The sequence below is a fragment of the Suricata suricatta genome, chromosome 4 (genome assembly GCF_006229205.1).
Source record: "Suricata suricatta isolate VVHF042 chromosome 4, meerkat_22Aug2017_6uvM2_HiC, whole genome shotgun sequence".
NCBI lineage: Eukaryota > Metazoa > Chordata > Mammalia > Carnivora > Herpestidae > Suricata > Suricata suricatta.
The window spans coordinates 15,467,415-15,495,276 of record NC_043703.1 but is presented as its reverse complement, the minus strand read 5'-3'; the positions used below and the strand labels follow the sequence as shown (position 1 = coordinate 15,495,276).

Below are 27,862 nucleotides of genomic sequence, written 5' to 3'. Positions count from 1 at the left end.
TATGCTGAGCGTGGAGCCTGCTTAAGATTCTCTCTCCCTCTGCCCCTCTCCCCTGCTCATGCTCCCGCTCTGTCTCTCTGTCTCTCAAATGAATATTTTTTTAAAAATCTAAAGTCTGACTTCTGACTCATGGCTTTAGTTGTTTTCCTGTTTTGTTTGTTTATTTTTCTTTTGCAGAGCCAGGAAAGGTTAGTAACCTTGCTGCCTCTGTGTTAGTTGCCCTAAAGTAACAAATGAATCTTTAGTTAGACTTTACTTATACAGCAGGATATAGACTCTGGATAATTTTTAGATAAAATCACCAAGATTAAGCAAATAAAGATTATGTACCAAAAACTTTGCAACTTTCAATCTGTCAAAAATACTATGCCAATATAAAAACTTAAAGAAAAAATGCACTTACGTTTTATCTCATTGCCACGGAAGCAAGAGTGATTCCTGACAATTGTAGGTAATCAGAAATGAAGCTTATTTATGCTTGGCATGGGAGGAGGATATTAGAATCGGTTAGGAAAGTCTCAGTGTGCTAATAGAGCACCTACTACCACTACCTTGGACCTCAATAATCCTTCAAAGCAATTGATATTATCACCCATTTACAGACAGGAGAACTAAATGCACATAAGTTGAAATGACTTGTCCAAAGTTAAAGAGTCAGTAACTTGTAGAGCCAGCATTCTTCTTAAGGCTTTGGCCTATGGACCACAAGCCCACCATCCGTCATTTTCATGGCCCTATTATGTACAAACAGAGTTCCTGAAAAAGCCAATGCAATTTTCAGGCAGCAATTTACAATGGGGAGAAGAGTCTAGCACAATATGACACATAATTCTGTGCAGCATTGGATGGGTGAGAGATTTATCAATATAGGTTTTATGTTTTACACTTAGTAGATGTGCACATAGTCTCGGTTAAAGGGGCTAATTAACCATGCTTTGAAGTGACCGTTAAATTCTGCCCTAACCACATCTCTCATTGTCTACAAAATCAATGGGGACCTTATTAGCACCTTTTTATATCCACTTCAGCAACATGGGAAAATGGGTTCTGCCTGACGACCAGCCATAGTAGGAAACCTGTTTTCCTATTTTAAAAAATTGGCATTCAATATCGTGGGTATGTGAGTCCCACACTGAGGTGGATGGATCAGCAATCAACCTTTTTTTTTTAACATCTCAATCTTTATTTCAAGCAAGTCGTGATTTCTTTTCTTTCATCAATATGTATGAGAAACTTGGCCTGGTAGGCAGAAGTAGTCTCTGACAGCTAAAGCAATCAACTCCGAGTCAACAGTACTTAAGTCTTTTCTTTGTTGAACTGCTCACTGATATGTGAACCTGGGAGAGTCACTTCGTGTCTTTGAAGCTCATTTGATTCCAGGGTAAGATCTGTAATACTGGGCCCCATGCTAATGTTATCATTGTTGTTAATTATGGGAATAATTGAATTTCCCAACGGTTTAGGCACTAGGTGAAGGACGCAGAATTCTTGAATTATATGCAGCACAAAGAATTATTGTGTGTTTAAAATTGATGGAAGAGATAAGAAAAATATAATATAGTTCTATTTGCACTTAACTATTTAAAATGTATCTGCCACATGTCATCCATAATACCTTACCTTGTGCAATGATATCACTTCTAACCCTCAATGTAAACTGCTGAGAAGCCCATTAAGTAATCGTAATTAGCAAACATATTTTGAACCAACATGTACCCAGCGGTTGAAATACATCACCTCATCATTTCAGCGAACCCTCACACACACTTACTGCATACGCACTTTCATTCTCTCCATTGCAGAGGCATGGAAACCAAGGCATAGACGTGTTAACTATTAAGTCAGTGTCAATACTGCTAAGTGCTGGAGTCGGTATTTAAGCCTGTGCTCTTGTCTTTCTCCCTCTAAATTGGAAGAAGTCTTATATCTGGAAAGGTACAAAGTAGCTAAGGTCATTAAGAATAACTATTATCACCATCATCATCATCGTCATCATCATCTGTGACCATTCCAAATTGGGCAGTGTGAGCACTATCTTGTAAACATCTGAAGAAAACTAATAATTCTATACAAGGGTGTATCAGTTAGCTTCTGCCACATAACAAAATACCACAAACTAAGCAGCTAATATAATTTAATCATTTATTTAGTCAAGATTTATAAAGCTTGCTATTGGGACTAGGGACGTTTGGGTGGTTTCTCTGGTCTCTGCTGGGCTCACTCATGCTTTGTGGTTAGCTCTTAGGGGAGCTGAAAACGAAATGGCTGAGGATGGCCTCTGCCGAGGTCACTTGTCCCAGTTCATTGTGCTCTGTCGCCTTCCAGCAGCCTAGCCCAGCCATGTTCACTGGGTAGTGGCGAGGTTAAATGGAGCAGCAGCAGCAGGAAGCCCCCTGGGGCTTACATTTGGAACTAGATGACGTCACCTCCAAGTATTCTATTAGCTCAAGTAAGACACAGGACAGTCAGCATGAAGAAGTAAAGAAATAAGCTTTTCTTCTTGCTAGGAGAAGAACTGCAAATGACATTGCAAGGAATGTGATACAGAGAGGGAAGAATTGTGGCCATTTGTGGCAGGATAAAGACACATAATCGGCTTTGCCGTTACACATTGTAGGAGAATAATATGGAAGTACACATTTTTCAGAAAATCTATTTTGTTCTATTTACAAAGGGGTCAGGATGGTATGTTAAGCGTTCTTTGATGGCCCAAGTATCTGTGATCAGGAAAGCCAGAGATATTGTCAAGTCTCTCAGGATTCGGGTTTTGGACTGAAGTTATCAAAGTGTGATTACAGTAATCCTGAAATAATAGTTATTTCATATTTGATTTATGCTTCTCTCTAAAGTTACCTCAGGCATTATCATTGTCAAATCAAACTTAATAGAATTTCAGTTGTTCTGTTCTAAATAGCCTATGCATACTGGAGAATTCCCCAGTACACCTGTACGCAGCGTCTCACCAAGGGATGTTCATTCTTTAGTGAGTTTGTTCTAATTGTGCCATTCACCGTATTAACATTAATTAGCAAACTCATCTTTCAACTTCACCCCCTTGGGACAGATTCAGTCAGGGTTGGGTAGGTAGGGAATTTAATTAATCTATCAGCAAATTGAATTTTTTATTAGATACTTTGGTTTTATCTTTTTTTTTTTGGTATTTTATATTACAAATTGATTCTGAACTGGAGTTACCTAAAGATGTGTTTATTCGAAAGACAAAGAGTCCAGCTATTTCTCCCCAAAGCACTACACATAATAAAATAGACCATCAGTGTTCCTTCTGGGTTATTTTCAAGGAGGTTCTTTTATTATTCACTTAGATTGGAGATTCTTTTCCATATTGAACCTTCCCATACTGATGAAAAGACTATTGTATAGCAAATGTATCAGTAGTTGGATATATAAATAACTACTATTTATGGCTTAAGAACAAAGGGCATCAATGTGTGAGAATTTAATTCAATAGGGCTAATCTCAAATGCAATTAATGTTCACATTCTTTATGTTCCCCAATAGTAGTCTGTTTGCCCAAGGATCTTATTGAATAGGTACATTTAATTAAACTGAAAACAGTTTTCAGCATGTGGGCAAAGATACAATTTAAGGTACGATATTACACTTAAAGAGAAGATTCTGGACAACTATTTTTTTTTCCTTTGGTCTCATCTCTTAAGAATTAAGACTTCAGCTCAGGTCATGATCTCAAGGTTCATAGGTTTGAGCCCCACACCAGGATCTGTGCTGACAGAGCTCAGCGCCTAGAGCCTGCTTCAGATTCTCTGTCTTCTCCGCTCTCTGCTTCTACCCTGCTCGCACTCTGTCTCTCTCTCTCTCTCTCTCAAAAATAAACAAACATTAAAAAATGTTTAATAAAAATAGTAATAATAAAGAATGTGTAAAATTTCAAATAGTAAAAGATAATGTCGAATGTTCCTTCACTTCCACTCCACACACACACACACACACACACACACACACACACACACATTTGCGCACACACGTGCTTATACACACACACAGAGTAATGAGTTTAGAAGAGCATGCAAGCTAGTGCAGTGAATTTGAGCGGTGCTTTTGGATGATAAAATTCACATCAATTCCCAGATCCTACCTAGTTGCATTTTATTTTGTTGTAGGCTTTGTCTGTCTAGGTCTCCCAATTCACATAACTGTAGGCAGGCAGACTTGGCCTAAAAGAATCACTTTCTTATGTGTATTTTTACCTACATGCTTTGTAAATGTGTGATATGCAAATGGGGCAGATGGAAATGAAAGAGGAAAACAGCATTGCCTCACTGTTCAGTAACCCTGTAACTTGCATAATAACATAGGCTTACGTTGACACATTATAAACCAGAGGTCTTGTCCTAACACATTTACATGGATGGATCCAAGTCTTCAGTGAGAACTACCAGGATGTTGAGGTTTTAAAACTGACTTCAGATTTTACATTTGATTATACTGAAAGGGAAATCAAGTATCAAGAATTTTAGTTTCTTTTCTAATGGAAAAGGATCTCCTAGTAAACAAATAGACACGTGTTTTATTTTATATATTTCCATGCACAAGTTTTATTTTCATTGTTCTTTTAAACCTAGACAAAAGGACCAGGCAAATATCAAAAGCTAAGGGGATAGATTTAACTTCATTAATAATAAGTATTCAAGTAACCATCAGTATTTCCATGATAATGTAAAAGGTATTATCACACTGTTGTGATACTGTATATTTCAAGTATATTTTCAATTTTTTTAATCATTTTTTTTGAGAGAGAGTGAGTGGGGAAAGGGCAGAGAGAGAGGGAGACACAGAATCTGAAACAGGCTCCAGGCTCAGAGCTGTCAGCACAGAGCCCGATGAGCAGCTTGAAACCACAAACCGTGAGATCATGACCTGAGCCCAAGTCAGAGGCTTAGCTGACTGAGCCACCCAGGTGCCCCTCAAGTATATTTTTAAATGAACTTTTAATGTTAGCTCCTACTCTTTGTCAAAAATGACAGACAGATATGAATATGTAGCAAGAATAAAAGAGTTGATCTCTTCCAAATATATATTAATAATTTTTTAAATGGTTGCTTTTCTGATCGGCACTTTATTCCTCCCTGTGCCCATTCCTCTCCAGGCAAACCAAGGAATCTTTTGCTTTGTTCACCTCTTCTGAAATCTAGACTTCTCCTAGGCTATCGTGTGAGAATATGCAATCACCACCAAGGTAGCCAGGGTATGATGTTCTTATCCCCATATACACAGCAAGAAACTGAGGGAAAATGTGACTTGAATCTAAGTCATGACCTTTAGACCTTGGTGGGTGTGGGTTTGTGGGGTTTTTTTTTATCATGAAGTACAGACAAGAAAGTACTTTGGTATACTGGAAAGCACTCTCTAAATATAAGAAGTTATCATTATGAATTTTTAGAAAGTTGATAGCATTCTTACCAATTCTTAGTCTCTTGTCCTAACTTCAAGAAAATCAGGCTGATCAGAGAATAGCATTCTGAAACTGAATATGACCCATATAAGACTTCCAAGAAGTGTTCAGGCCCCTCTGCTCTCAGGAGGTGGAACCATCAAGGCTTTGAAAGATGACCTATTCACCTCCACACCCTCTGTCCCCCAGGCTGGTCTCCAGAGCTAGCTTATTCACACACCTCCATCAGAACATTGAAACCCACTTTAAAATGCCTCATTCTATAGCGAAGATAAAATAAGCCTTTTCTCCACTCTAGCCCACATATGACACAAACTTCAACCAAGAAAAAAGCAAAAATGTTTAAGGTCTTCTCTTTCGTTATAAGTGAGGCTCACTTCACAACAAGCCAGAAATGTCTCTTATCTGGTAACGTGGTCCATGTGGAAGCCAAAGAGCCTGGGTTTGAAGTCAGAAGCCCTGGGTCTCAGTGTCGTTTGGTCAGACTACTCTTCAACTCTCGGATACTCAGTTTTATCATCTGCAAAATGGGGATTCCGGTGTGTGATTGGCGATGCCTCTGTGCACGTTATAGATCACGGACATTGCCGTCACAGAGTAGGGGACACCGTTATCACCTTTTCTGAATTCTTAACTTGAGCTTGAATTTTTCAAATTGAATGCGGCATTTGGCATCCTTGCATGATAATGCACCAGGATAACTAAGAATGATACTGTTTGGGATCCCAGCGTCACTGAGTACAGATTGCAAATGAGGCAAAATTATATCTTTTCTTTTTAGCTTTATCCACACCAACAAGTGTCTAAACATGGACATATCTTTATTTTCAATAGTGTCCAAAACTTACACCTGTTTCTGAACTTTAAGTAACTTCAGGCGTATGCATACGGAAATAAAAATGTCAGATGTGCCTTCCTTTGTGAACATAGTCTCCTTATACCCATTTGGAAATAGTAGAATATGGAAAGAGGAGGCAAAAAGACAACCATGAGTGAGAATCTGTGTGCTAATTGAACCGGCTGTGACTCCGGGAATACGCCTGTGTTGAGAGGGCTTGGCAATAGCCCATCACGCGTGAAATCACGGCGATGGTTGGGTGACGGGATATTGTACAGCCTTCTTAGTTACTCTGTCTCATCGATGTTCAAGGATGCTGAACACTGCATTCAAAATAGCAAACCACGTGTGTATCTGGTTTCGTATAAAGAGAAGCAGCAACATAACAGAAAGCACGGTGGTTACAAACACCAGCACTGGCATCACACAGACACTGGTCTAACCCTGGCTCTGCTCTTACCGTCTGTGTAACCCAGGGCCGTTTGCTTCCGTGTTCCCATCTCTACAACAGGCATAAGAGACCCCCCATGGAGGTGGCATGCAGAGTACAGGCGATGTTAGCCGATGCCGGGCACAATAGCACTCCACAAATACGGCCGTTATCAATGTCCGTTATTTACATGTGGGATGGCATCTTCCTCACTCTGAGATTAAGATACAAGCATTTCATAATGGCGCTATGTGAACTTTGACCTGGGTTTGGATTCTGTCTGAGAATGTGAAGAACACATAATATTCTCTTATTTCATTCAGGCTGCTGAGAACCTGAAACCACACTCTTTCCTAAAGAGGACTCCAGTGAACTGAACTTGCCCGATTAGATCAAGCAGTCCTCCATATGACCAGTGTCCCTTTCCTCCCGGAAAAAATGGAACAAGTCTCGCATTGTGAGCTAGACGGAATAGCTGTTAGATCATTTAAAACATGGGTCGTTGGTTTTGCTCCTTAACTTCGTACAAATCAAAATCCCACTGTCCGTTCACATTGTGCCCGATGTCCACCTTGGATAAATGATAGAGAAGCAACTGCTCGGGGCTGAATCTTCCATGAGATGGAAGCGATAAAGATGACAGAATTTGTTTGGGGCTATCAGGACAACATTTTCTCTGACAGAGATGTTCAGAGTCCCAATGTGCCCCGTTACTCGGCAGCGTGGTTCTTGCCGCTGAGGTGAGCTCAGATATACTTGTTAAACTGTTTTGCACAAAGTTTGCAACTCATCCCCTCTGATGTGGGCCTCGTACAAGTTGTGTCCTTTTTGTGACCCTCCTGTCCCCCCAGGCTCCTGCACCTGCTACAGCCCTTGGTAACAACCAGAGCCTGGCATAAGTTGTACATTTCGAAGCTCAGTGTGCCAGAGGCAAAGAATTTTCCTGAGAGACCTTTGGTCCCCCAACCTTTGCCGCAGTGGCTCTCCAACTTTAATTTGCATAAGAATCACCTGGGGGACTCTTTAAAAATGCAGATTCCATGGCATTCTCTGCCCATTCAAATTCAGTCCTGTCTTCCTTAGATTTCTGGACTTGGTATTTTTTATATGTATCCCAGTTTATTCTGATACAAGTGGTCATTCTGGAAGACTCTAAGAGAAACACTACTTGATTGGACTTTTAAAAATCCAAGTTTAGAAAATCGTCTGTGATCATAGACAGAAGAGAAGTATCCCCATAGCCCGAACCAGCTCTTATAGGCTGTCAACTATCAGACACACTGTTGTGTGTATTTGTGTCTCTAACTCCCCTCCCCTGTGTGGGGCAAAAGAGTAACAACAATAAGGATAATAATTAATAATAATAATAATAATAATAATAATAGCATATCCTGTAAAAGAGTCTACTGCTTTTTAAACAAAAGTTTACACCTAGAAAGAGTGAAAGTTTGTGCTTGAGGGAGCTGGTGCTGACGTTTACTGGTTATCTGACCTTGAGCCACTATTTCCTCATTTATTAAACTGATAAGAACAGATACTACACATGATCTTAGCCAAAAGGCCGAGAAGCGATTTATTTCCTCATGTATAAAAGGGACATAGTATTTCCCTCCCAGGATTGCTGTAAAGGACTGAGTTGCCGTCCAGGGCCTGTCCCAAAGCCCAGAAACACATATGTGGCACTCAGCGCTAGTGCGTTCCTCTGTCTTCCCCGTGTATCTTCTCCCCGGGTTTTCCCAGCATCCTGTGCTTGGAGGGTTTCAAACGGTACTGATCTCTGCATCTTCTCACTGTGTCCCTTGCATAAGGCTTTATAAGGCTTTTCTGAAGGCACTAATCCCATTTATGAGGGCTCCATACTATGAGCTAATCACCTGCCCAAGACCCCACCTCCTACGACTATCACCTGAGGAACTGGGATGTCAACATAGGGATTTCTTCTGTTGTGTCTTTAAGTGTATTTATTTATTTTGAGAGAGAGTGTGCGCAAGCAGAAGGCAGGCAGACAAAGAGGGAGAGAGAGAATCTCAACCAAGCAGGCTCCGTGCTGTCAGCGCAGAGAGAATCAGGGACACGAGACATGTCAGTCTCATGAACCGCGGGACCATGACCTGAGTGGAAATCCAGAGTTGTTCGCTTAACTGAATGAGCCACCCAGGCGCCCCTCAACATATGAATTTCAAAGAGACACAAACGCTTAAACCCCATGAGCTTCTTCATATCAGCTGATCTTACAGACACTGCCTTTTACCTAAAACACCAGGCGGTAGACTATAATTTCTCACGGAAACAGAAGACCAGCTGAGCCAGACTTCTCTGCAGCCGGACGTGCCATCACTGAGTCAGAGCCATAGACAAAGGGCGTTGCAGCACACAGACCGAGGAATTGCCTGTACGGTCCTGGAGGAGAAGCACAGAGGCTGGTCCTCAGAACAGCCTCTCCCCTGGACACAGGGCCCTAGAACCATGGTGGGTTCTCTTCACTCCAAACTACATGGAGACCATCACCTTCCGTCTCTAAAAGTCCGGCTCGTTTAGCTATTCTGTACCACTCGCTAAAAGTGAGAGCCATGTGATTTAGAGACCAGATCCAAAGGGACAGGATTAGCACTCTTTAGAAGAAGGTTAAGGTGTGAAATTATGTTCTTGTTCATTGAAGACATAACCTCTTCAGTATCGGCAAAGGAGAAAAACAGAGAGCATCTCTTTTTCTAAAAAGACTGCATTCGTTTGCTATGTCTGCCATCAGAAAGCTCCACTCACAGAGAGGCTTAAACAACTTAAACAGCACAAATGTCTTCTCACACAGCTCTGCAAGTCTGAGATCAGGTGTAGGCCCACTTGGAAGGCTCTAAGGAAGCATCTGTTCCAGGCTTCTCTGCTAGCTTCTAGTAGTTCTTTGCTTCGTGTGGTGATGTCCTTGTGCGTACATCAGGGTACAGATTTCCCCTGTTCGTAAGGACACATATCATATTGGATTAGGAGCTCACCCCACTCTAGTATAACCTCATCTTAACTAATTAAATCTGTAGTAAACCTATTTCCAAGTAAGGTCACATTCTGAGGGATTGATTTCAACCTGGACACAATTCAGCCCCAAATAGCAATTTTATATGAGTATTTGGCTAGGACTCAAAGTTTTGTGTCATATAAAGACAAGATGAATTCAGCCTAAAAATTGTTCTCAAAACTTTTCTCATCTGGTGATTACCTTTCCACAGGAGTGTCTCTGTGTGAGCTCCATGGAATTGTCTCATTCTAAAAAGGCTCTACACAAATGGCTGAATGACTTGACCTGGTGAATGGGGATCATGTGATGTTTGCCACTTAAATGTTCTTGACTTGAGGCAAGGATCGATTCTTGAATCGCTCCCCAAAAGTAGAACACTCATTTTTTTTTAATGTTTTTTATTTGTTTTTGAGAGACAGAGAGAGACAGCATGAGCAGGGGAGGGTCAGAGAGAGAGGGAGACACAGAATTTGAAGCAGACTCCAGGCTCTGAGCTAGCAGTTAGCACAGAGCCCGATGCGGGGCTTGAACCCACGAACCATGAGATCATGACCTGAGCCAAAGCCAAACTAACCAACTGAGCCACCCAGGCGTCCCAAGACAGTCATTTTAAAATGAGCAATAGGTGGGGGCACCTGGGTGACTCTGTTGGTTAAGCATCTGATTTCAGCTCAGGTCATGATCCCAGGATTGTAGGATGGAATCCTTGCATTGGGCTCTGCACTGACAGTGAGGAATCTGCTTGGGATTCTCTCTCCCTCTCTCTCTCTCTCTCCCTCTATCTGGCCCTCCCCTACTCATGCTTCCTCTCTCTAAGTAAATATATAAATTTATCTTGTTTAAAACAAATAAATAAATAAATAAAATAAACAATGTGTTGGTCTTCTATGGGAAATAATAAGCCAATAAAACTAATACAACTGCCGTAACTAAAATCACTAAAATTTACCTTCTTGAAACCATGAGGGTACAAAAACAATCTCCAAGCCAAGTTTGGTTTTTTTATGGAAACTGACATTTAAATTAGATACCACTTAACAATGGTTAGACCTGAAAGGTAAAAGGCATTATCTGAGATTAAAATGGCCAGCATACTCACATGCTCATACAGCAGAGTGATCACATTTCAACTTTACTTTTAAACTAATTTTATATGACAGGATCATGGTAGAACCCCATATGTTCTACTCTGAACTGTTTACATTCACTGAAAATGTCTGCAAAGCAGACTGTTAAATTCTCAGTTTATTTTTCTGCAGAAAAGAAGATTATTTTTTTGGACATAGACTAACAATTCTTAACAAGATACTGTGATTAACAAGAGCAAAGCTTCTAAAAGGAAGCTTTAAGGCAGAAGTTTAAATTAGGTAATAGTCCAGGTATGATTAAAAGCTTCTTCATTTGCATTATTTAAACAACCACCACATATTATTAGTTTCAATTGAGAACTAACAGCACAGTCTATTCATCAGAAGCTATCTGAATTGGAAGTCAATAACGTTCTAGTTCTTGACTGCTTGTTTTCTCTATCTAGTGATACGGTTTGGTTTTTGTTTGGTTTTCTCAGTTTTGCATTTCTGCCTCATTCTGGTTAATCTTTCCACATCAGGGTTTTTGTCACAAACAAAATGAGGATATTAATTCTCAGTCATACCCAATCATACCCATGAAGATCGATGAGCAAATAAAGTACTTGCACATTGGCCATTAGCAGTATAAACCAGATCCCCATTCACATTTCAAATGAATGCTCTTTTCAAAATAAGTTGAGCGATAAAAGACTGTCCATACATGTTTTAGGAATTTGTACAGTCTTTGAGACAAGGCCAGGTCTCCAAGCTAGAAACATGCAGAGAATATTCTAAATTATACCCTGTAGGAGCAGAGGTCTAAGAAGTAAGACTAACAAAAGGGCTTTCTTATCTTTATCTCTGGTGAATATGTTGCAGAAGACCCATTAGGGAATGATGAGGCTGGCTACCACCTCAAGTCAGCCCAACTTTGCAGACAGCCCCGTGGGCTACTGTTCTTTACTCTTCCTTACCTGGGTCATTGACACAAGGTCAGGACGATCCTCAGTACTGAGAGCGCAGACCCCTGGTCAAACTTTTCCAGGAATGTGTAATCAAGAGACGGGAACATTCCAGATGAATGTCTTGCCTATGTCTGTACCTGTGTATTCAACAGATATTACATAATTAGACTATGAATTAAAATCAAGAAATACCTAAAAGAGAAGAGTTTCAAATAGGACATTTTCTACTAGTCTTTGATTTCATCAGTTTCTTAACTCTCCTGCCAAGTGTCCTACTTTATCTAAAACTCAGTTTATCAGTAATCCAGACCCCACCTGTGCTCTGTAGTCTGACATCACATCATCTTAGCAGTGCCCCACTGTCTTATTCATTGTCACTGACCCTTTGTTTAACCCTCTTCTACCACGAAAGCTCCCTCTTCTACCAAATTCTGAGTCTTTCTCACTAGTCAAGTGTCCTTTCCAAGTAAACTAGGAAACCCTTAAAATGAAGTAAATTTTGGAACATTTTAAAGAATACTGATCAAATTCTCTTTTGCACTATAATTCCCAAATCCTCCTTTTAAAAATTGTTCCTTTCTCTCCTTTTATATATGGAAGAAGAAGAAGATGGTGGTGTGTGTATGTGTGTGCCCATGAATGCCTGGTTGCCATTGATTCTCTATTTGGCATAATTTTGTGTAACCATTAGACAAATTGAAAGGATATTCCCTTTTTTAAAAACAATTCTAGGGGCGCCTGGGTGGTTCAGTTGGTTAAACATCCGACTTCAGCTCAGGTCATGATCTCATGGTTCATGGGTTGGAGCCAGGGCCTGCCCTTTTCAATTTAATGTACACACATGCACTTAGACATTACTATGAGTTTGATATCCTGCTCGTTTTACAGAGCAGAAAATTGAGTCTCTAACTTTGGACAAAAGATAACTTATCCAAAGTCACACAGTTACCCAAGTGATGGAACTTGGATTGGAAACCAGATTTTTCTGGCACCACCTATAGTTTGCTATTCTGTCAAGATGTTTCCTCCTCCTTGTGTTGCTCCATGATGATAATAATGCAGCTATCATTTATTAAACTTCTCCCACATACTGTGTGCCTTATACTTATGTTCATATACTCCCCTGCTACTCTAAACAGCAGTATCATTGGCACTCTATGCATGAGAAAACTAAAGGTCAGGACACTTGGGTAGCGTGGCCAAGCTAAGAAGTAACAGAGCCAGGAATCAAACCCTTAAATCATTATTCATGAATTCATATTTGTAAAGTGTATTTGTAACCCCAAAATCAATACTCAACAGAGCTTTGCAGTGATTCACGTGCCTGTGCAAAATGGCAAAAATCTCAGTCACCCAATATGCATGCTGCCAACTGAGGTCAAACAAGGCAATGCTCTGCCTACTTCAGCTCTCCTACTGTAAATAACATCCTTTTCATACTGTTTTCAGTGCCACGTATTTCATATGTTTGTGGGTTTTGTTTTTTGTTTTTGTGGTTTTTTTGTAATGTCACTGCTTAAAATGGTCCCCCTCAAGCTTAGGGCTGAAATGCTGTCTAGTTGTCCTAAGTGTGAGAAGGCTATAAGGTGCCTCATTGAGAAAAATGCATGTGTTAGAGAAGCTCTGCTTGAGTATTTTTCATAGTGCTGTTGGCCCTGAGTCCATTGTTAATGAATTACATGTGTGTGTGTGTGTGTGTGTGTGTGTGTGTGTGTGTGAGAGAGAGAGAGAGAGACAGAGGTCTTTAAATAGAACAGACATACATTTAAAAGGCTACATATTGATTGGTTGACCAGAGGCTCACAGGAAACTAACCCATACTTCCCCGGAGACCAATGTATTGTTCAATATTCATTAATTCAGTGTTCTCAACGACCTTACTGATCATAACTACCACAAGTAACAAAAATCAACTGTATTCGTGTTTCCAACGTCCACATTCTTCTACTACCCACTCCCAACGCTCTACATATTCTGTGACAAAAGTGTTCTGTTGTGTGCGATGCACCATTTTTAACATTTGCTCCAGTTTCCTATGAGAAACACATTCCCTTGCCACAGCCATCGCTGTTCTTTCAAATGTGACACCATTCCACCATCATGCATTGTTGCTTCAATGACCAATAGATTCTCATCATCATTACAAAGAAAACACAACACAGCACACACTAAAGCAAACTCATAAAATATTTATTTAAATTGATTTAGCTTAGAGCAAGTTTATATACATAAATAATTTGTACTTTGTGAGTCAGATTCTGAAATGTAGATGCAAAGTGCAGAGCACAGGGTAATGCTGGGGGCTCTTTTCAGAGCATCCCCATCCAGACAGAGCTGGAATTCACACTTGGGTCTAGAGAAACAAACAATATACTGCTGCGGTCTCCTCTCCTAGGAAATAGTTTCTTATCTACACCGTGAACCTTCTAGAATTTCGCTCTTTCTCAAAAGGAGATCATTTCCTGCAAATTTCTCCACTGAGAAAAATGAGAAATAAATCAGTGAGGTTGATAACTTCAGCAATGCGAAGGGTTTTGGATTATACCATCCATGACTCCTAGTCCTGCTTCTTTGCTAGGAGGCTGCTGAAACATCAGCTTTCCTGCTGCTCAGGTGGGAAAATGGAAGATGAAATGGGTTGGGAATCCAAAGACATGGACTCAAGTCCGACTTTATGGCACGCCGAGTGGTCTGGGCAAGTCACTGTACCTGGTAGAACCACACCTTCCTCATCTGTAATGTGACGGAATTATCTGCCGGTCTACTTCCAAAGACTGTAGTCATTAGAGGAGATATGAATGACTCACCGGGTAAAGGATTTTATAGTTAACAAAGCATCGTTCACATACATTATCTCATTTGATACTCATATCAACATTGCCAATTAAGTATAATTATAATTATTACTATTTTGTGAAAAAGACTTTGCAAACACAAAAGTACTACATAAATAATTGTACTGTAAAAAGAAATCAAAGGTTTTGAAGACAGCAGAAAGAAGATCCCTAGCGTGTGTAATCCTTACAAGGAATTAAGACCAAATATGCCATTGCGTAGTAAAATTAAATGCATCGCAGCACAAGGTGCCAAGCAAAGAGGGCTGGTGAGCCTGAAACTCCGGTCACACTCTGACCTCCAAGACACATGCCCTGGGGCCAGGATCTATTCTAAATTACACAAAATTGGCATATGAGCTAGTGTGGTCCTAGGTTAATGAGTCAAGATAATAAGCACAGTAATAGGCATGGATACATAATAAAATTTGTGTCCCTCACTTGCATAATAAAATTTATGTCCCTCACTTTATAATGTGATATTTTCTCTTAAAAATTACTTAGTGTTTGCATCAATCTGGATAGGCTGAGTAATGCAGTAGTAACAAATAACCACCAAATCTGGTGGCTTATCATAGCAAAGATTTACTTCTCACTCAGGCTACATCCTATATTGTCTCTGGCTTACCTCCATATCTCTTACTCTAGAGCTCAGGGTGAGGGCATAGGCGCCATCTTGAACATTGCCAATGGCCAAGCTAGAAGACAAATAAAAGAGATCTTGGAAGGTCTCAGAGCAGTAATTAAAGTCTCTGGCCTGGAATTGACACCCATCACTTCACTCTCAATTCAGCAGTCACCCAGTTACAGGGAGTCAAGAACAATGTTCCTGAAAGTGGAAATAACCAGAAATATCTTTCATGTGGCATGGGTGAAACAGACTTGAGAGTTTTCTTTGACCATGGGCTCATTGACCTTCCCATGGGACAAGGTAGCCACAAGGTCCAATGCCAACTTCAGCTGCATCAAGGAGACAAATATAATTCACCCCCAAGGAGGACAGTTTGTTTTTAATGCTGCTACACTGACATTGATCATGTAAACCTTTAGGAACGGACTTTCCTTCTAGAGATAGCAGCATTATCTTTTTTGTGTTACTCAAGGCAATTGTAGTGAAAAATATATGAGATCATATGCAATTTTGTGACATTAGAGTTTGGTTATTAATATATTTTACCCTAAACTACTGTACACCTAATAATTTTTTTATTAGTTGTGTCAAGAAACCTTACAAAGAAGAAACTGTTTTTCATAGTGAGGGCCTCATCTGAAAATCCATTAATTTCTAGAAATGATTGCCTTTACAGGAGAATTTTTTTTGTCTGTAGCTAAAATGACAGACAAAAAGTAGAGGAAGGCAGGAAGAGTGTAGACTGCTTCCAGGAGGTGAAAACATCTCAGAGTAAAACATCCTGCAAAATGAAGGGCTCCCATTTTCACCACACTTGGGCATGTAATCCCACAGAATATTCTCCACGCCTGGAAAGATTGATGCCCTGAAGCCATTCCATAGTCAAGTGGAGTTTATAGAACAGCCACTCCAACACACACATATTTTGTTTTGTTTAAAAAAAAAAAACTAGACAGATAAGTTTAAAATGGAATTTTTTCAAAATGCTGTTAACAAGTTTGGGAAGCAGACACAAATGTTAGCCACGGGGATTTCTTATGCATAAAGTGCAGAAAATGAGGAGCATTTCAAGAATCATTTCCCTGCTCTAGTATCAGAATGCTAAAGTGTAAATATGATGATATGAAGCACTGTCATATCTGGCGGGAACTGGAATATACTTTATTTTACAGTCCAACGGGGGAAAAAGATTTTGGTATTTTGGATAAGAATCCAAGAGAATAAAGATTCATGCTGACATTCAGTCAAACTCTGCTTATGAAAAGATATTCCTTTCAAACACAAATGTGTTTGATATATTGTTATGTAACATACATTTAATTATTCCTTTCATTAAGTTTTTCTAATTGTTTCTAAGTATTATTTGCCTTTGGTAGAATAATCTTGTTATTTTTATGATCTCAGAAAGGCAGGATGGGGAATAATTGTATCAGGTGTAAGCTGGATCTGTAAGTGCTTATTTTCAAATACACATACCATACCTAGAAGGCCTGGTTATCGAAAGCTGTTACATCCAGGAATAACATGAGAATATTTATTGGCACTGTTTCCATTTAGGCATCCAACCCGTAATTTTTTAATTTCGATTTTAATGTTGCTGTATTAAGCATAATAACCACTTGAAATATGTAGCTTGAATAGGAGAGAAGCTATGGAAGCCAAGGAGGATTTTAATTACCAGCTCCACGTCAGCAAGATTACCAGCAATGGGAGCGCGGTTGTGCAGGCATTTAGGTTAGGATCGGGTGGTGTGGGAAAGACATTGGCCGTATCTTTCCCCTGCTCCGTAACACAAAGTTAGATGGAAAACGTCACTAACTTCCAGACAACCAGGCCAAAGCACACTTGCGATTGTGCTGCCATGTGAAAAGTCAAGATAAAAAGAATGCTAGGACAAGCCAGGTTAAAAGACATAAATAAAGAAGAAGACAGTAACTCATATTGCAATGTGACTCTTCATTGCAACTCACTTGAAAATTGGCCGTTACAGGGAAGGCCATCAGGATTGGATGGCATCTGTTTCAGAATTCATATGGCAACGTATTCAGTGACCTTTGAGGAAAGATAGAAAATACCCAAGTCACCATTACTGGGAAACAAACACAAACCCTCAAGCAGTGTGGTGATACGGAAAGATCTCGAGCTTTGGAATGGGCAGAGTTAGATTTCTGGCCATTAAGTAACTGGACAACCTTGGCTAGAATCACAAATAATGTTTTTTTCTCAAAGGTCACTGGGAGAATTAAATGAATTACCAGATGTAAAGCCTGAATGCAATCAGTACTTAGCCTTTGCTTCCTTATCTAAAGAGGAGGAACCCTAGAACCAGCTCTTCTCATTCTGTGTGAGGAGATGGGTGCCCAGAAATGCCAAAGTCCTCTTCCAGGTCACGTGACCTGGGGAGGGGGGCATTGGTTAGCTTTCCTGTGCCAAGAAGGCCTTCCAAGGCCCTCTCTCATGCCAGTGGTGGATCTCATAATGAAAGTAGTGGGCACAGAGGTCAGGGAACAAATCTTCCCAGGACCACCTGATTCAAGGCATCTGCCCACCATTGCTAGTGTTAGGGCTGTGGATCTAGACATGATTCCTGAAATCATGTGTGGAGGAATCTCTCCTCACACCCAGCATTCCCCCAGTGGGGACTGGATCTTCAAGCCATGAGCCATTTCTTGCCATGTAGTCAACTATGGGGAGGGTCCCCTTAGAGAAAGAAAAAACCTGGTGGTCCCAATAGCAGGACGTTTCTGACCAAACTACTTAAATTCTCCAAATTTAAATTGTTAGACTCATTTCAGAGGATGGTTGAGAGAATTACAGATAATATGCCTAACAGCACCCCATGGAGAGCCTATCATATAAATGCATAGCAGAAAATAAATGACAGTTATTACTTTTTGAACTATTACCATTATTGCAGATGACAGAATAGTCAGCCTTTATGATCGCACTTTGTGCCAAGCATTGTAATAAGACTCTTCCATCTAACCCTCACACCAGTGCGATGAGGGAGATATTATTTCTTCTTTCAGTCGAGGAATCTGAGGCCAGAACAAATCAGGCCGGGGAGCTGGAGGGGTGCAATGCCTGAAGATTCCCCTAAACATTGCCTGGCCCAAAGGCACCATAGAGGTACCTTGCAAAGAATGTATGGAAGGCCAGCTGTGTCCCCACAGCTTTGTTGTTTTGACCACTGCTGAATTGATCACTACTATGGCCCCTAGTACCCCATACAAGACCTGCTGTGCAGTAGATGTTCAACAAATTTTCATCACTTTGATGAATTAGTCAATGATAAATATTGCTGCACTCAGATCTTTACACTAGCTCAACAGACAATTCCAGGGACCCCTTGGGCTAGCAGTAATCAATCATAAAGACTGTTTGTAGAGGCAGCTTAGCGCTGTGGAGCCAAGGAGAATCCAACCACAAAGAGAGAGGAAATATTACTAAGCAGAAAATTAAAAACTATCATCTTGGCCGTTTGCCTTAGTGGCGTTGTGTTCTGAGCAGGCACGTGCAGAAACATTTGGCGGCCTGTGCCGTTGACTCTCTAACTCTCCAAGAATAAGGAAAGCATCAGAAATAAATTTGCTTCCTGATTAATTTCTATAGAATGTTTTCCCCCACCGAGATACAAAGGGCAACTTAAAAGCCATGAGATTATTAAAAATTAATGTGAAACGCTGTTATCAAGAGTTTGCTTATTTCACTGTTATTAAAAATGCAAACAGATTGGGTGAAACATTTTCAGCTTGAAAGAGATCTCAGAAAATGATTTTCTTATCATTAAAGTACAAGCTAAGCACAGTGACAGTAAGTGATCTTTCCCTATGGTCAGTTTTTCCTAATCTTAGGGCCAGACAAATAAATGTCAGAGGCAACAGTGCATCCTATTTACTAAAGAAAAATAGAAACAAAGGGATCTGGATATTAACATGAAAAAAATAGATCTGCTTTGGCTATGGCCACATACCTTTGTTTTAATAAAATAAAAATAAATATATATTCCAGAATCTTTTGTGCTGATCTCGAAAAGCTATATAGGAAAAATCGCAAAGGGCCAGATGGCCACTGTGTGTGTCTGCTTTAAGCTGAAAGAACTGGCCACGTCGGGAGAACAAGACAGGAGAAATGTCTGTGGTGACTACAGAATCATTTAAAGCAACCCCCAAAAATGTGTTTTCTAAGAAAGCAAACATCTCCGTTGCACACATATTTCTTTACCAAGATGTAGCCGTGGCGTGTTTAAAATCTCCTTCTCGAGGACTGACTGACTAACCCATTCATTCCTAAAAATACTCCTTTCATGAAACCATGTTTAGCTTAGTCCTCACTTTAAATTTAAACAGGAACTAATAGTACTCTGAGCTATTTGCTTCCACTCGGTGCAAGCAATTTTTTTAGGGAAGGCGCAGGAGAGAAGTTTCCAGCGATACCATCACACGCATACCCACACCCAACCTGCACACCGAGTCTGTCACGGGCTCCTACACGCCCCACACGTGGGCCGCCACAGGAGTGCGCACAACAGACCCTTCTTTGAGACAGTGCTCGCTTTCGATCCTCAGACCACTTTTGTAAATAGAGGAAATCGACATTTTTCCAAAGAAATCACCCTCCTTCAGGAGATTTTTTGGTTTCTGTCAGGGAATGTTTAGCTCAGTGCCTTTCCTAGAAACCAGTATGGCTAAAATCTGTAACTTCCCTTTTTTTAAAAACATATTTAGTCACTGAAAAGCTTACGCTTTTTATTCAACCACAACACATCTTTTCAAAATTCTGTAATGGCCCATAAATTTGCATTAATGATCACCTGCTCCAGAAACATTGGAAACAGGAGGCTGGAAGAACATTCGTGACTGGTCGTGTGTCTCGGATACCTGACTCTGGGCCAGCGCGGAAGCTTCGGAGAAAATAGAAAGGACTTCATTGACTGGCAGCTTGTTACAAATGTTGGCCGAGCCCATAGCTGGGTCAAGCACCAGCACTTGTAACCAGGAGATTTAATTATGGCCCAGGTTAATAACTCATATCCTGCAGGAATTCACAATAGCTCAGGTTTTACGACACTGTTTTCTTTTTGGTGGGACCAGGACATATAGAAATGACTTGCAGGGGAGGTCAGTCTGGCCTCATTTGGATTTCCTTCCAAAGCTCCATAAGGCTTAAATAGGTACTACAAATCGCCCAGTCGCTGCCACCTTAAAAACTTGTAGGGAAACAAAAATGTAAGAGTTTGAGTCTTGGCAGAACACTAGGAAGCTCTGTGAAGGATTCTTTTCAGGATGAGAATCAGGTAAAGCTCAGACCAGGGTTTACGAACAGACCAGGAGGTGCTGCAAAACTGGGAGCCATTAATCTTACTGTTAATCAGAGACTTGTTTTGTAAAGCAAATAGTCAACTCCTGATTTATCTCTTTTGTACATTCAACCTCTTATCTGCCAGTATTTCTTTGAAGAGGGTTCAGATCTTTTCGGATATCTAGACATTTCAATGCGTGTTGAAAGCACTGGCATTCCAAGTATGAGAAAGGGTCGGGTCCGAGGCTTATTTACGGGGTACTTATTTGCGGCAGAAACCATGCTAGATCAGGGGTGTGTGACCCGCTGCTTCCTAAATCACATTTCATTCCCCTACAGTCCTGGGAAATGCATGTGACATTAATTTTGCCAGTGAGGAAACTGAGGCTTAGAGAGGTGGTTCAAAGCCAAATAGTAAGTGGTAAAGCCAGAATTTAAGTATATCTAGTTCTAGAAAACGTGTCATGTATCCTGCTGAAGCCTCTTTGGGAAAAAAGTTAGGATATAAGGGAAACGTAGAAGCATTCCTTGTTCGCTGCTCAACTGTATGCTTTGATTGTATCTATTGTACTACTAGAATATTCATAGGCACAAAATTCTCATGAATCATACACCCACCGTACCCCCCAATGATCCCCAGAAGATGCTGATTTTCCCTATTGTGATACTAAAGCTAAAAATTAGTGGGTCACTGAAAATATGTTGCTGTTGAGTGAGAAGAGAGGCTGTGCTTACTGTTTGCTTTTTATTATTATTATTATTATTATTATTATTATTATTATTATTAGTTTACTTGTTACTTTCTCTGAGGTACCAGTGACATCACTTGAATGTGACCCAGTTACTTAAACAGACCTCTTAAAGCTTATCTCATGGATCATGGGAGACCAAATTCTGGCATTAACCTGGAGAGTAATGCTTTTATTAAAATATTTCAGGGAAGTGTCTCTCCCTCCTAAGAAAAAAACATATCATCAACTAGAGGCACTAGAAAGACTGGAATATTATGAACAAAATCTGTTTTAAAAAAAGGAAGTTCTGCCATAAGGTACAATATGATGAACCCCGAGGAAATCAGGCTAAGTGAAAGTCAGAAAGACAAATACTGCACGAGTCCACTTAGCCGAGATAACTTAAGTAGTCAAACTTCTAGACACAGAAGGTAGAATGGTGGTTGCCAAGGGCTGAGGGGATGGGAGGAGAAGTTGTTCAGTGGATAAAGTTTCAGTCATGAAGGATGGACGGTTCTAGAGATCCGTCATACCACGACGTACAGATGGTTAACCATACTGCCCTGTATGCCGCAAAGTATTAAGAGGGTAAATTTATATTACATAATTTTTACCACATTTTTTAAAAGCATCATGACAAGTCTTGAAGACAGCTGGATACACCTACTATTACACTAGACATCAATGAGTGAACTACAAAATGCTATATAGTCCAATCAAGGAGGGAGTTTTCTAAAACAGCTTTCTCTGCAGACCTTTCTCATGGTTCAGTGGGACATTTCAAATTATCCATTCTGTAAGCATCCTCCAAAAAACCTGAGTACACTACTTGGTTTGTTACCAAATGTCTGACATCGTCTCTGAGCTGCCTTACTGCACTAGGACTCTAAAATACTCCCAGGAGAAACTATGTAAGCATTACCTCGAGCCCCAGGGAAAATGCTAATGAGAAACATTAATTTCTATTTGTGAGAAACTCTGATTAGCTTGTGATGTGGAGTATACATGAATCTGTCCTGATTATTCTCTACCCTAAGCTAAAATATTTTCTAGGACACCAAGATTCAGAAATGTAGATTTGCATGTTCCGAATGCCCTGAAAGATTTTATCCAGCATTCTATGGTCAAATGATTTTTTTCTTAAATCTACACTTGTCCTTCAATGCTTTGGCTGAAATGGAACGCTTAGGAGAAAGCAGTTGTAGTGGTAGACTGTTATTTTAAAAACACAAAGGACTATTCAGTTAGAGATTTGAGATGTTAATGGAAGATTTGCCAGAATGTGGGAGCTACAAGGGCCCTTTGAGGTAATCACGTCGGATGTCTTAATTAAACAGGTGATCACGTCGGATGTCTTAATTAAACAGGTGAGGAAGCTAAGACTTGGAAAGCTCATCTTGTCCAGTATTAATAGCAGCGGAAGAGGGGAATAATTTTTGCCAAAGTGTTTACGTTAGCTCAACTGTGGAAACCCCTAGCTGCCTCTTATTAAACTGTTAGTTTGGCTTAAAATTGTTCTTGGTCCCTGTTTATGGGAAAGTTTAATAACTGCTATCTGCAGTAATAAGAGATATAATAATGTTTATCTTTTTATTTCCTCTGAGGATCTTGGAATGTGCTTCATCATTAATTAAAGAATCCTTGGAGTCTCTCTTTTAGATAAGTATTATTGACCCCATTTATAAAGGAAATGAAATTCTGAGCAATTAGGTGACAAGGAAACACCATACCCCAAGCTAACAGTTACGGTGGACATTCTGCAAAAACAGGGATTTTGTGATTTCCACTTCAAGGATGTTAGTCCTTGAATTAAAAGAAACTCAACATGTTCGTATTAAGCTGTTGCTTCATACAGTGAATTGTGTTCAGAGCACTTGGGGACTTTCAAGGTGTAGGTGATGTACCTGTTCTTGGAGAGCCTGAATGAAATAGCCAGTCGGAACACCAAGACAATTGCACAAAATACTAAAATACGAGGTAAAATATGTGTTACACATGAAGTGCTATGAAGGTCAAAGGGAGTGAGAATATAAATCAAGATGGAGAGATTAAGAAAAGCTTTAAGATGAAGGTGACTTTGAGCAGCTTATTTAATATTCCAGTGGCCAGATTTTGAGGCATTCGTCTGTACCTTTATTCATGGCACAAATATTTCCGGAGCAGAACCTCCAGGATCTTGTCTAGAAGCTCTGAGGTGGAGAAAGCGAGGCCGACAAGGACAAAGACTGCTCCTCCACCATCCTAGCTTTTCCCTGGTGTACGGAGGGGGGAGCCAAAAGCCTTGTTTCCCCTCAAATTTCCAGTATGTAAATAGCCTCAGGCATGTCTAGCAAAGAATGAAACTTTAAAAAGAAGTTGGAATCACCTTGTGAAAGCTTTTGAAGGCAGGAGGTCAAGCCTTCGAGCTCCAGGAGAAATGAGCATCGGGTTAAAAGGACGGGAAACCAGATCCGGGAAGTCTGTTGCTGGCTTTGTTGCTGGAGTCCCAGAGTGAGAAACTGCTCCACGGTCAGCCGTGGAGGGCTGGACAAAGAAGGAGGGAGATCACACAGGGAAAGTGCACAGCGAAGAGAAAGAATGGGTCAAGGACAGCACCCTAGGGTACGCTCGAATTTTGAATCTGATTAGAGTGTGAGACCAAAGCAGACAGCAGAAGGGATCAGTGAGGCAGAGGAACCATGGGGAGATTGTCCCCTTCCTCTGACTAAAGCCAAGAACAAAGTGGAGTTCGCTGAGTGAGTGGTTTCCCCATGAGAGGGCACGTCTGGGTGCTACAGAATTAATGTGGGGGATTTGGACTCAGAATACATTGTTGAATTTGGCAAATTATGAGAAATCTTTTGAGAAAGCCAAATCAATAATGCAGTGAATGCTGAATCCAGAATTCAGGGAGTTTTAGTAATAAACACATGGTGAGGAAATGGAGTCAAATGATCTGGACACAGTGTTCACATGGTTTGGGGACAAAATATGACAGGTCAAGGCAATCCCTGTGAAGTGGCGATGGGATGAGGGAAGAATAGACTTAAAAATGTTTGCAGATCTAGAGGCGCCAGGGTGCTCAGTCGGCTAAGTATGTGACACTTGACTTCAGCTCAAGTCATGATCTTGAGGTTTGTGGGATTGAGCCCCACATTGGGCTCTGCGCTGATAGCTTGGATTTCTGTCTCTTCCTCTCTCTCTGCCTGCCCCTACCCCACCTGCACTTTCTCAAAATAAATAGACATTAAAAATATTTGTTAATGTTTGTGGATATAAAGTAAGGCAGTAGCGAGAATATCAATAGACATAAAACTGGGGAGAATATTGGGAAGCAGAACACAATGGAAAAGGTGGGGAAATGCCTTTTTCCCTAGATCATTATTTATGCTGTATTAGAGTCTGCCGTTGGTTAAAATAAAGAATGTCTTCACATGTTTTACTGCTCTTGAGTTAATAATGTGCATTAAAAACTCTAAACATGTATCACACACCAGATTTTAGTAGCTCGCGATGCAAGCAGAAGATTGGGAAACAGATTTCAGAATCACTCCATGCCTGGATTCTTCTTCTGCCCTTTTCCTCCTTTGGGAGCCCTTCTTGATTTAATTGTCACCAGCTGATGATCAATCAGGCACACTGATTTCAGTTGAGTTTAATAACAGAGCAGCCTTGTGAAAAATACCATGTTGGAGATCAAAGCTATGGTGGAAACAAAACTAGACAATCCAGAGTGTGTCGCTGTCACTAGCAAAGGACAAGTCAGTTACTTTCCATCCCCACACAAATGTTTAAAGCAATTCATACTTGAGCACAATGACTTCTGGGTCAACTCGAATTATGCACTGTCCTAAGAATAACCAAGTCAAGGAAAATTTTCGAATGCCATGTGCAGATGATTCTTGGAATTGTTTTAACTGATTTGAAGAATGGAGGGATATAGAAAGCTTTCTAAACATTTTTTAAAACAAATTCTCATTTCAGATATGTTTTAGGTCAAAAATCCCAAGTATAGGAATAAGGTGCCTCAGGCACTGTCTGTGTTAGAGACATTATTAATGAAGTCATTATGCATGAGTTATGAATTCCTTCTTGGGGAAGGATAGTTTCCTGGGAATTTTACCCCAAATTCAAGAAAATGCTGAAGTGAAATGCTGCATTGCTACTTAGAGGGAGTCATTTAGAAATTCTGTATAACTTCTTAAAGTAAGAAGCTAAACATTTTAGGGTATTAAAGTGAGAGCTTTATCCACAGAAGACCAACAGCTATTCGTCTTCCAAATGCTGTGTGTGGGGAGATGGACTGTGTGAAGGAGACTCCAGGGCCCACTGGACCCAGTTTTCTTTAGGAAGCGATGCTCGCATGCTTAAACTAAAAGCAGCCCTGAATGGAAAATCAATTGTGAAGGCTGGGAGTTCAGCTGGGTGCTTAGAGCTGACTGAAGGTAGTGAGGGTGTCCACAGAAGAAGACCAGTTAGAGCCAGCTGTTAGCCAGGAGAGCATTTTTGGTAAAGTGTAATGAAGTGGACCCTGTGGATACAGGAATTACAAAAGGGCCTTCTATCCTGCTACTCCATAGGGCCCAGGGATTGGCTAGCAGAGAGCAGGCTGGATTTCTCCCCTCCTCACCCCCTTGCCTGACACCTTTGCGCAGTGGGCAAAGACCGCCCTGGGCCTAATGGACAGCTCCTTCTCTGCAGAAGCGCTTCCCAGAATCAAGCGCTAATAGGTGCCTACATTGTTGATCTAAAATGATACATTTTGTGGAATCTGATATCTCTGAACATGTATTCATGACCAGATTCTGGCTTATATCTGAGAAGGGCCCCCTTGTCTCCTTCAGGGGGAAACTACATGGCTTCAAGCCACAAAACAATAAGGAGTCAAGGAGAGGCCATGGATTTATTCATTCATTCAAAAAAATAGTGACTGTGCATCTGGTTTGGCCAGATACTTCTCTAGAAGCTGCAGATCAAGCCAAAAAGGAAAAGAAAGACAAGAAAAAAAATCCTATCTTCATGTCATGGAACATATATTCCAATGGTGCAAGAATGGAAGAAGATAGTAAATGAAACAAATAAATATGATATACTGTGTGCCAGATAGTGATCAGTCCCCGGGGGGTGGGGGAGGGCAGGGATAGAAGAGTGAAAGGGCAGTAGCTAGCGCTGGGAGTGGGGTGACTGTTTCAAACCAGGCAAGGAAGCCAGTGTCGCCGTGCTGCTTGAACAAGGAGAGTACCAGTTGGCGATGGGGTTGGAGAAGTAGCAGGTAGATTGGGAGTGAGATCACATAAGGCCTTTGAGGCACCTGCAGCAACTTATTTTCCTCCTCTGGACAAAGCTGAGGAGTCTTTGGAGAATACATTGTGCAGAGGAAAGACACAATCTGATTGACATCACAGTCAGAGTTGACTGTTACAAGGAATAGCAGAATGACCAATGATAGTAAGGCCCTTGGAGGCTGATTGTTGTCTTTCTGGATTCTGAGAACTCTCATGAGAGGGGTGTGCAACTTTCTGCCTTGCCTGTATGGTCTTAGAGGCGTCAAGCCTCCATGGGACAGGAATGTTATGGGTCCATCATAGATATGTCTTTTTTTTTCTTTTATGTTTATTGTCAAGTTGATTTCCATATAACACCCAGTGCTCATCCCCACAAGTGCCCTCCTCCATGACCATCATCCCCCTTCTCCTTTCCCCCTCCCCCTTCAGCCCTCAGTTTGTTCTCAGTATTCAAGAGTCTCTCATGGTTTGTCTCCCTCCCTCTCCCCAACTATTTCCCCCCTTCCTCTCCCTCATGGCCCTCTGTTAAGTGTCTCCTATTCCACTTATGAGTGCAAACATATGGTATCTGTCCTTCTCTGTCTGACTTATTTCACTTAGCATGACACCCTCGAGTTCCATCCACATTGCTACAAATGGCCAGATTTCATTCTTTCTCATTGCAATGTACTATTCCACCATATATATAAACCACATCTGCTTTATCTACTTGTCAGTTAATGGACATTTAGGCTCTTTCCATAATTTGGCTATTGTTGAAAGTGCTGCTATGAACATTGGGGTACATGTGTCCCTATGCATCAGCACATCTGTATCCTTTGGGTAAATCCCCAGCAGTGCTATTGCTGGGTCATAAGGGAGTTCTATGGATAGTTTTTTGAGGAACCTCCACACTGTTTTCCAGAGTGGCTGCACCAGTTTACATTCCCACCAACAGTGTAGGAGGGTGCCCATCTCTCCACACCCTCACCAGCATCTGTAGTCTCTTGATTTGTTCATTTTAGCCACTCTGACTGGCATGAGGTGGTATTTCAGTGTGGTTTTGATTTGTATTTCCCCGATGTTGAGTGACGCTGAGCATCATTTCATGTGTCTATTGGTCATCCATCATACACAGGTCTTAATGTTTGTGGTTTACAGAGTAACATATATCCAGAAAATGGTAATCATGGTATTGTCGCGGTGAAGGATGGTGACTACTCCTTCATAGGCAGCAGGTTTTCCTTTTTATGTCTAGAATTACCCCTTAAAGAGGACAGGATACAGGTGTTCCCAAGAGCCAAAGAAGAAAAAGGAGGTTAGGTTGTCTGATTTCTACTCTACCTCTCTTAACTTCCTAAGCATACAAGCATCATAG

General features: G+C 40.7%; 1 protein-coding gene and 1 pseudogene across 1 annotated transcript in view; one reads left to right on the top strand and one right to left on the bottom strand.

Moving 5' to 3' along the window:
• Positions 1 to 27,862, top strand: part of GPC6 (glypican 6) — a 1,091,050-nt gene that overhangs the window by 909,798 nt on the left and 153,390 nt on the right. The window lies entirely within an intron of this gene.
• LOC115291009 lies at positions 8,042 to 8,272 on the bottom strand (annotated as a pseudogene).